This window comes from Trachymyrmex cornetzi, unplaced genomic scaffold (assembly GCF_001594075.2).
Source record: "Trachymyrmex cornetzi isolate Tcor2-1 unplaced genomic scaffold, Tcor1.1 scaffold585, whole genome shotgun sequence".
In the NCBI taxonomy this organism is placed as follows: Eukaryota; Metazoa; Arthropoda; class Insecta; order Hymenoptera; family Formicidae; genus Trachymyrmex; species Trachymyrmex cornetzi.
The window spans coordinates 89,753-99,436 of NW_017299898.1; the positions used below are offsets into that span (position 1 = coordinate 89,753).

General features: G+C 29.0%; 1 non-coding gene across 1 annotated transcript; it reads right to left on the reverse strand.

Moving 5' to 3' along the window:
- Nucleotides 1-5,879: 5,879 nt before the first annotated feature.
- TRNAN-GUU (transfer RNA asparagine (anticodon GUU)) lies at nucleotides 5,880-5,953 on the reverse strand. The gene has a single exon. It is a non-coding gene; the product is annotated as a tRNA-Asn (tRNA).
- Nucleotides 5,954-9,684: the final 3,731 nt, after the last annotated feature.

The following is a 9,684-nucleotide window of genomic DNA, read 5'->3' on the forward strand; positions in this document are numbered from 1 at the left end:
ACATATATATGTATATTAATAAATTAGTAATAATAATGAATTATTATTGTATGAATTTTATTTTTATTTTGACAATTAATTTATCAATGGTTATATGTAACTGTAATATATTCACGCGCGCGCACGTGTTTGTGTGTGTGTGCATACACATCAGAGTTCTAGTTTAATCTATCACGTCCCTTAATTATTTTTGGGATTAGGGTAATCACATTAAATATAAAATATATTTAGAAAAAAATTGTTTAATTTGAAATGATCTTCCCCTAATCTGCATGCAAAAGTATTAAGATAGACTTGTCAAAATATTACTAGTTTATGAGATATATTACAGTTTATTCAGATATAAATGTTTCATGAACTATTTTTAACAGTTGTACTTCAATATTTTTATGCACAGAATAATGAATTAAATCAATTGGTTAATCATTCAAAATTGAAATATGTAAAATGTTAATGTCTAATGTCTTTTTGAGGTGTGTGTGTGTGTGTGTTTATATATATCTGGATATATATAACATTACATATATGTATATAACTCATACACAATGTATTAAATATAATTACACTGTTAGAAATGTTCTTAAATTTTATTACATTTTAAGTTACACAATTTGAAATTAATTTCATGACATTACATCAAATTTAATGTATTTATAATTAAAAAGTATATTTGCGTACACATACATAAAATTTAATGTCACGAAAATAAAAATTTAATTTTACGAAAATTTATGAAATTTAATGTACTTTTCATAAAATTTTATTAAAAGCACATTAAGTTTTATAAATTTAATGTGCACGTTCATTACATAGTAACTACTGTAACTTAATTTTCAGTTAAATCATTTATTACTTTTAATTTCGTTCATAACCACAAGCTTCATTTACATGTAAAGGAAGCTCGTGGTTACATTTCTAATAGTGTACTCGTGTACTGTATAATAATTATAATCTTTCATATAAGAGGTACATAAGTAAGCGAATGTCGACATAGGAGTTGTGTGGCTCAGTGGAAAAGTGGCAGTCTCGTAGAGCAGACTTGGAGACCAGGCCTCGGTTCGAATCTCGACAGGAGCTGATTTTCTCGTGCTATCGGTTATGCCTTACGACGAGTAATTTCGAGTGGTGAAAACGTGCAATGTGACGATTGCTAAATGAATATTTTGCACTGATATAAATTTTTTCACTCAAATTTACGTTTTTACCACTCAAAAATACTCATTATGTATACGTTTTTACCACTCAGATATACTCGTGTCCTGCATGAGTGCAATCCGTTTTAACCACTCATTTTTATGGAAAAGTTCTTGTTTGCGACCTAAAAACGGAGTCATACTCACTGAGTAAAATGCACGTTTTCACCACTCAAATTAACCGTTCGCGCGGGCTAAAAACGGGCTAAAAACGGTGAAAAATTTTTATAAGGGCGTCTTTTATGAATTTATTAATTTTGATATTAAATTCGTATACAGCAACTTAAAAGATCTTTATATTTAACTAAATATAATTGGAAACTATTTGGTAAATCGAATAATTGAAAACTAATTGATAAATAATATTCAACTTTATTTAACTTTTCTCTAAGCATTACAAATTTTAAAGTTACGAATGTTAATTCTTTAATTAATCCTTTAGATTAATTTTTTAAGTGGCCATTTGTATTGCTTACGCAATTGCCATTTGTGTGAATAGTACATTACAATATTTAGTCAAAGTTATTAATTAATCCCGAAAACACACACATATCCACTAATTTTATGAGAAAGAATTGCCGCTGTTTAAATCTAAGGTTTTTTCAAATGTAATTTGGATCGCTTTCCGGGAACGGTTTAATCCAACTTTCATGGATTCGTATTTACTTGAAAATATATTCGATGCGCACATAAAAGAGCGATTGCTCAATAAATTTGATCTGCCGTCTTACATTTAATTTTTAGATTTTAATTCAAAGTTTAACTTAGACCCAAGATACGATTCGAGTAGGATATAAGTTTGTAAAAGTCGTTTCATTGCAAAAACATTCATAATATGTCATATAAACAAGAAATTAAGGTGTCTCTGTGAAACAAAATTTTTCCTTGCAAAATGATATAGATCGCCTTTTTGATATACATTATGCTTGTTTCAGTCAACATTATTAATGTGCAGAAATATCATATTAATCATACATTAAAAGAAAAGTTATAGTAACGTATTAGAGGATTGGATTTATGTTGCATAAATCAATTTTTACTGTTGTAAAATATTATTGCAAAATTGTAGTTAATGCTGTGCTGTAAATTTCTTTATTAGAAAAATGATTTTTATTTTATTTTAAATAGTAATCGGAGTATTTCATGCATAATGCTCGTATCAGATTGAGATTGGATTGGAATTTAACTAATCAGAAAAAAGGAAATCAACATTAAGGTTTAAAACTTTGCTTTGGTTGGTTAAATTCTAATCTCAGTCTCGATACGGATTTAAGATGTTGAAAAACGCAAACAACTTCACTTTTTTTTTTCAAGATATAAGTAGATGAATGTTGCTGATCGGCCATGCGAGAGTGTGGGTCAGAATCAGGCGCGTCTGAGCTGTTAAGGTAGGCGTCAAGGGAAGTATTTCTTAATTAGTGACGGCACTTTGAACGGGGGCTATCTCGAAGTGTCTTGAGCAAGTTGAGCCGCTCCCTCGGAGCCGTGCCCCTCATGGTTCGCTCGTAGATCACGATTTGTCCTAAGTGCCTTAAGTTCCATGTCGACGTCAGCGCCGATAAATGATCGTAAACGGATCGTGATATAAGCCAGTGCCAACGACGCAAATTGACAAGAAGCTCAAGAGCTTGTTGTATACATATATATAAATAATATGCGGTCCGATACAAGCTTAACATCGAGAAGGTATTATAGTCGAGCGAATCTAAAGATGTACTTCCGTCACTATTACTTTAACTTTCGTATATGTATTAAAGTCTATATAAACAAAAGTTTCGACGGGACCTTTAAAGTAATACTTCGTCATCTAATTTAATAATTATCTTGAAAATTTTTAATTTAATTTTTATAAGATATATCTTTTTCTTAATTTAGTATATTAATTTTTTCTTAATTATTTATTATATAAAATAAAACTGTTCGCATAAAAAAATAATAAATGATTTGGACTTGTAAGATATTTTATAAGACAAATATCCGCATAAGAATAATGCACTGTTAGAGTGATTAAACCAGTAGTACCGACGTTTTTAGACTCGTATCTTTGATAAGAGCTTGTCTCTATTTTTATTATTGTCAGATCATACGTCAAACTCGCATTTTTGTATTTTTGAATATTATTTCTGGATATTTGGATTTGAGGATCACGTTCTTCGGCAAGTTATACGGGCAAAAATTTTCATGAATATTATTTCGTCCGGGTCACTCTGAACTCAGCTTCTATCGTGAATGTTTGCATTCGTTGCATTTTAATGTCACTGCGAATCTCAATGTAAAGAGTTGAGATTGAGTTCACCGATATCGATCATAATTTTTATTTGGATATAAACACATATTTAGGTCTATAACGAGTACAAAAAATTGTTGATTATTATCAATTATGTGCGCTTACAAAATGTCTCATTTCCTTTTACAAGTTTAGGATTGATTCTTTTGGAGTTTACTTTATGAGAAACTTTATGAAAATTTATATTCCCTGCTAACCAGTGAAACTAGTACAATTTCGACAAGTTTAATCTACGGTAATAAATAGAATATTTCATAATTATTAACATATTTGAAACACATGGAAATATTCTGATGAACAAAAAAGTAAAAAGAACTTTCATATGTAAAAAATATTAGGACAAGGACATGTACTCATGTGCGCTCCATATTTTAACAGAATATAGGTAATATATTCACGATATGAAATAAATGTCTCGTAAAGTATTTACTTTTCGCGAATTTTATCTCAATATATGTATCTATGTAAAAATGATTAAAAAAGTCGATTTCTATGATGTGAATTTATGCAAAAATGCTAGCAAATTATCTGTATTGCTAAAACTGGAAATTGTTTCTATCTGTAATCTAACAAATTTAATTTTTGACTTATATTAAATCAACATAAGTGTATGAATATCTATATATATAATAATAATTAGTGAGTTCGAGCGATATGTGAACAATATAAATAATCAGAGAAAGCCTTATTCGATCAAAGTATGTACGTCTTGTCTAATACTTTTTGCACGATTTTTACAAATTTCATTTATACAAATTACACATTAATTATTTGTTGGTATTAAAACACATCGTAAACTGAAGTACGTATAATATTACAAATAAAATTGACAAGTAATTTAATAATACTGATGCTAATAAGCATCTCAAACGTAAAGAATTTATTGTGAAAAACTAAGATTCATTTAGTTACTTACTGTTACTGTCATAAAATTGCAACGTTATTACCAAATTATTATTATAAAAAGTAACAAATAACGACATTACTTACTTTCCTGTCTATAATATGATATATATATATATATATATACTTCCTAATATTTTGTCGATATAAAAAAATATGTGACTGAAACTATCCTATTTTCATTGCCATAAATAAATATTGAGATCCATTTCGCGTGTCTACAATATCAAAATTGAAATTCACCGAAAGTACATCTGTTTCAATGCTTTATTCAAACATTGTCTGTTAAACTACAAAGATAAACGTTACGTAATTTTCTGGTTCCTCACATTTTGTTCACATCAAGCCGGTTTGTTTAGCGTATTTATTTTGCAACATATGCTTGGACTCTTAAATGTCAATTGTGCATATTTTTAGGCGCAAATGTTGTTCGATGATAGAAGAGATGAAAATGAAAATAGCCTGGCTGTTTCTATTTATTAATTTCCTCGTGATATAATTTAATGGCAAATTGCGTTATCCCATGATTATGTATATATACAAAAATAAGTACATATACATCGATGCCTGTATTATAGCACGAAAAATTTAATATTAATTTTTAAGCCTATTTCCATCGTAACATCCGACACAAAGAATCGTAATAACTTCGTTATTGTGTTATTCAAATCAAATAACAGAAACGACCACGATTACAAAATTACAACATTAAGATAACGATAGGATTGTTCTCAATTACCTATCTCTCTATTATTAATGACTCTCTAAAACATGTATCAATGATGAATACATGAGCAAAATTTGTCGCGCATGTCGATATAATTTGAAATTTATTAATGCGCGATGAGCAGCCGGCGGAGGCCGATATTTAATATTTATTAGATCGCGGCTGCGAACCTCGTGCGCGCGCGCGCGCGCGCGTTCGCGGCTTTTTATAAATCCACCAGATCAAAGGAACACTAAAGATTCTTTACGGTTTTAATTCTTCAATAACGGGTCGTAGCGGGATACATGACAAGAGATTTTCCAGTGAGTTTTATGTCAGTGACCACCCGTTCCGCGACACGTGGACGTATCCGTAAACCTATTCGAATCGTTCCATATCAGTTATTGTGACAGCAACACGGTTTAACGACATTTAACCCTTTCAACTGTTGAGCACGAAAAAATTTTGTAGGATGGATTACATAAAAAATATATTTACCATTTATATTTTGTTATAAAGTAGAAATATAATGATACGTATTAGGATGATATTTATTACTGTTACGCGCGCACGAAAATTATAACAGTTCATATAAAAAAATGTTTACAATCCTAAAAATATTCTATACTCAAATAAATATATGTATTATACATATGGAATGTAAACATTTTTGCAAATAGTTTAAAAAAGTTATTATAAAAAAGGTTGTTATATGAATATAATGTAGATTTTCGATACTTCTATAGCTACAATATAGATTTATATTGTATATATGTATATAAAAAAAATACGCCCCCGGGTGGACTCGAACCACCAACCTTTCGGTTAACAGCCGAACGCGCTAGCCGATTGCGCCACGGAGGCCGACGTTTTTCCTGATCTTATATGGTTATATATAAGTATAAATATATGAATATGACTAATGCCCGTTTCCACTAATGTAGATTAAACTTAATCTCGGTTCAATTTACTCTTCGTCTTTTTTCAATTCTAAAGATTAGAAAAAAACGAAGAGTAAGTTGAACCGAGATTAAAGTTAATCTACTTTGATGGAAATGGACATAAGTTTGTTCTGTTTAATTCAACTAATTGTTTTGTGTGTGTGTGTAATTCAAAAACATTCTGTTATAATTTATTATAAAAAAATCATATTTTTTTAATAAACACATCTAAGATGTATCAAGTAAAGTAGGATGTTAAAAAAAAATTCTGCCCAAAAATGTGTAAATAAAAAGAACAATATTTTTTGTAAATTTTGATTTACTGGGAACGAGTAAATTATTTAAAAATTTGTGGCGTTTCGGGAATACTTCGAAAATTGAGCACAAACATGGTGTATTTATCTAAATTTCAAGATTTTTAATTTATTTTCCATCCTTCTTATAGGAAAGGAAATATTAGCCGATTATTGTAATTGGCACCTAAATAACCGAAGAAAACTTTGCTGTTAGAGACGTTGCTCTCGTTTAACGAGAGGTAAGGGGAAATTTGCTGACAAGAAAATTGCGTTGAGTGGCAAGCGGTAAGTGAAAGCATCCGACGACAAATGCTCCTCTCTTCCCCTCTTCTTTCCCTACAGACACTTTTATTATTCTTTTATATTGCTTTATGCAATTAAGCGTCGTTATCGTCTTGTCGTGGTAAAACCTATACAATCCTCTTGCCGCACTTACGCATACTCCCTCAAACTCGTCCGATCATTTTAAAGAAATTAGAATAACACTTCTTTCTTTTAAACGAATTTGAGAGATAATAAAATATTTCAATAACCAATTGCCTATTTACAGCACAGATATTATTTGAATTTTTTAAATTCTTTCTGAGCATCATTGTATGGTACATCATTCCGTAAGCAATCAAATTTTCTATTATTTGATTTTCAAATATTATTCTGATATATTGTGATAAATTTCTTCAGAGAACTTCTCATCAATTTCCCGTCGTTTACCGTTCATTCTCCGCGTTAGCGTTAACCGTGTAAATAGTGGTAATGTTAATCTCCGGTTAATGCTACGAGATTCCGAGCAAAGATGCCAAGCGGGGGAATTTATCGATTTCCCCCGTTCAAGCCTGTTGAAATAATAACAAAACGGAAATTTGCCCTTTAAATTATGCCGTTGTAACAAGAACGGCAGGAACATAACAATGTGAAACGGGAGTGTGGAAAATGGAAACGACGGCAAAGTGCAGATACAAAAAGGAGAGAGTGTGCATGAGAGGGAGAGTGCACCGGTTATCACATAATTTATTGCGACCTTTCAGGCAGCTCGCTAATGCACCTGAAGAGATACAAGGTACTTGACCAGCTTTCTAACATACTCCTATACACCATTTAAATTCTAGATATATCGGAAAGTGTAACAAAAGAGCCGCTTATCTCACAATCACATACTGAATTCCTTCCAGGTCACCGGTATTCCATTTTATTGCGTCACATTTACATAATCATCGTTAGCATAACTAACGGAAACTAGTTGATATTTTGTATTGATTAAATCATATTATTAAATATGCAGAATGTGCATCGTACTGTAAGGTACTTCAGAATATCAAAGATGAACTTCTTGTGTAATTTAAAGTCAATTTTTCTTTAGTAAAGATATCAAAGCGTCAATAGTTTCTGCGAAGTTATGAGCGACTATAAAGATGGATAGTCCTTTGCAAACCAAACTTGAAGAGATAGGAAATCCAATTTCTTACTTCAATTCAAATGAATTTACTTTAATACATAATTTTGACTTAAAAATGGTATTATTAAAACATTTAATATCGAAGATAAGAATTTTACAAACGCACTGTTAAATCTATAAAAATATCAAGTTTAATCTAATTTAAGTTTCCACCATGTTACATTCTTAAGTTTGTTTCTTTTTTCTAAATCCATTTTTTATAAAAGTGGATTTAAAAAAACTACGTTATTCAACGGGATATAATCACACAATAGTTAATAATAAAAATAAAGTTTTGAAATATTTCAGAAATTTTATTCTTTGCAACATTCTATTCTTTACTTAATTCTTTTATCTACTTCTCTCTTTCTCTCTTTATTTGTTTTCACCATAGCAAAAAAGAGGGTGCAGCCCTCAGGAAATCAAGTTTATATCCATAATATATCTACGTTTCTTATAGCTAAATAAGTAATACATAAGTAATATATACATAAAAAATAGAGAATTAATATTTACACGAGAGAATCTCAACTAATACATTTTTTTATTTGACCTATTATTATATTCGTAAACTCATTCGTATTAAGAAAATTGAAGAACTTCCTTTCACTATCTCAAATCCATATTTATAAAATATTAGAGGTACGCAAAAAAAATTTTAGTTTTTTAAACTAAATTTTTTTTTTATTTATTATGCAATATAAGTAATTTTTTTCTGTTTTTTTAGCTAAAACATTTAATTGACGACAATAGCGTTTGGCATTAATACTTTCATTTAAGAGGTTGCTGATGAAGGACATATTTTATTATATATTTCATCTCATATACAAAAAAACCTTTACGTCAAAATTACTGTCTTTAAAATGACGAAATCAACATTTGCATATATTGTGAGACACAATATTCTTGCCAAGAACAAAGCAGATTGATTTACATACTTTAGCAGCGTTTTTTTCCTGCTGGAAGACTGAACGTAATTGAATACAAAGCTTTTTCATAAGATTATGTGCATCATGAAATATTCTTTTTAAATAATTCGATATTATTCTTACAAATATATGAAAAGACGATAAATTATTTGAATTTAAAATAATTATACCAGAACGTTGAAAAAAAACTAAAATTTCTGCATACCTAATAACAATTATAAAAGCTTTGTAAGTTAATGGAAAATAAATTTATTTCACAGATTATATTTTTTTATTTTACAAATATATAAAAAAATTGAATTTGTTTTTCGGGCGCTTTTACTTGCGAAAGGTGCATTTCCATAATAAAAACGATTATAATAAAATTTAAAGCAAAAAACTTCAAATGGATAGTTCTCCACTGACATCCATCGTATCGCAGAATTAAACTTTCCTCATTGAGAATGGAACGCATAAAGCTGGTAGAACTTTCTCATTCAGATATGTTTACAAAGAGCTCTAGCCTGGTTGTATCCACATAGATGATGATTCAAACAAGAAATTAATCTAGTTCTTGACAATCTTTTCTTCTTTTATCTTAACAATCAAATATTACATTCCATGCTTGAAATTTATTTATAAAAAATCTTTGAATTATACAAACGCAATTTTTATCAATACTCTTTTGTTATAATATATAGAATTATTATTATTAAAATTAAATTAGTTATTAAATGATTAAATAGATGATATTGAAACGTGATTTTTCTATCTTATTATTTGTACTTTTGATAAATTAAAAGAATCTTGTTTTTTTTATATATTCGCATATCTATAAAACTTTTATTTATAAAACAGTAGCAAAATATATATATAATTTTTTATTTTTCCTAATATATTTACATTTGATATAATATATAATATTAACGATATTATAAAAATTTCTATCATATTTTAGTATTTGTTATTCTCAATAATATCTGATTATTTGATTTTGATAATTTTGTACTTCAATATT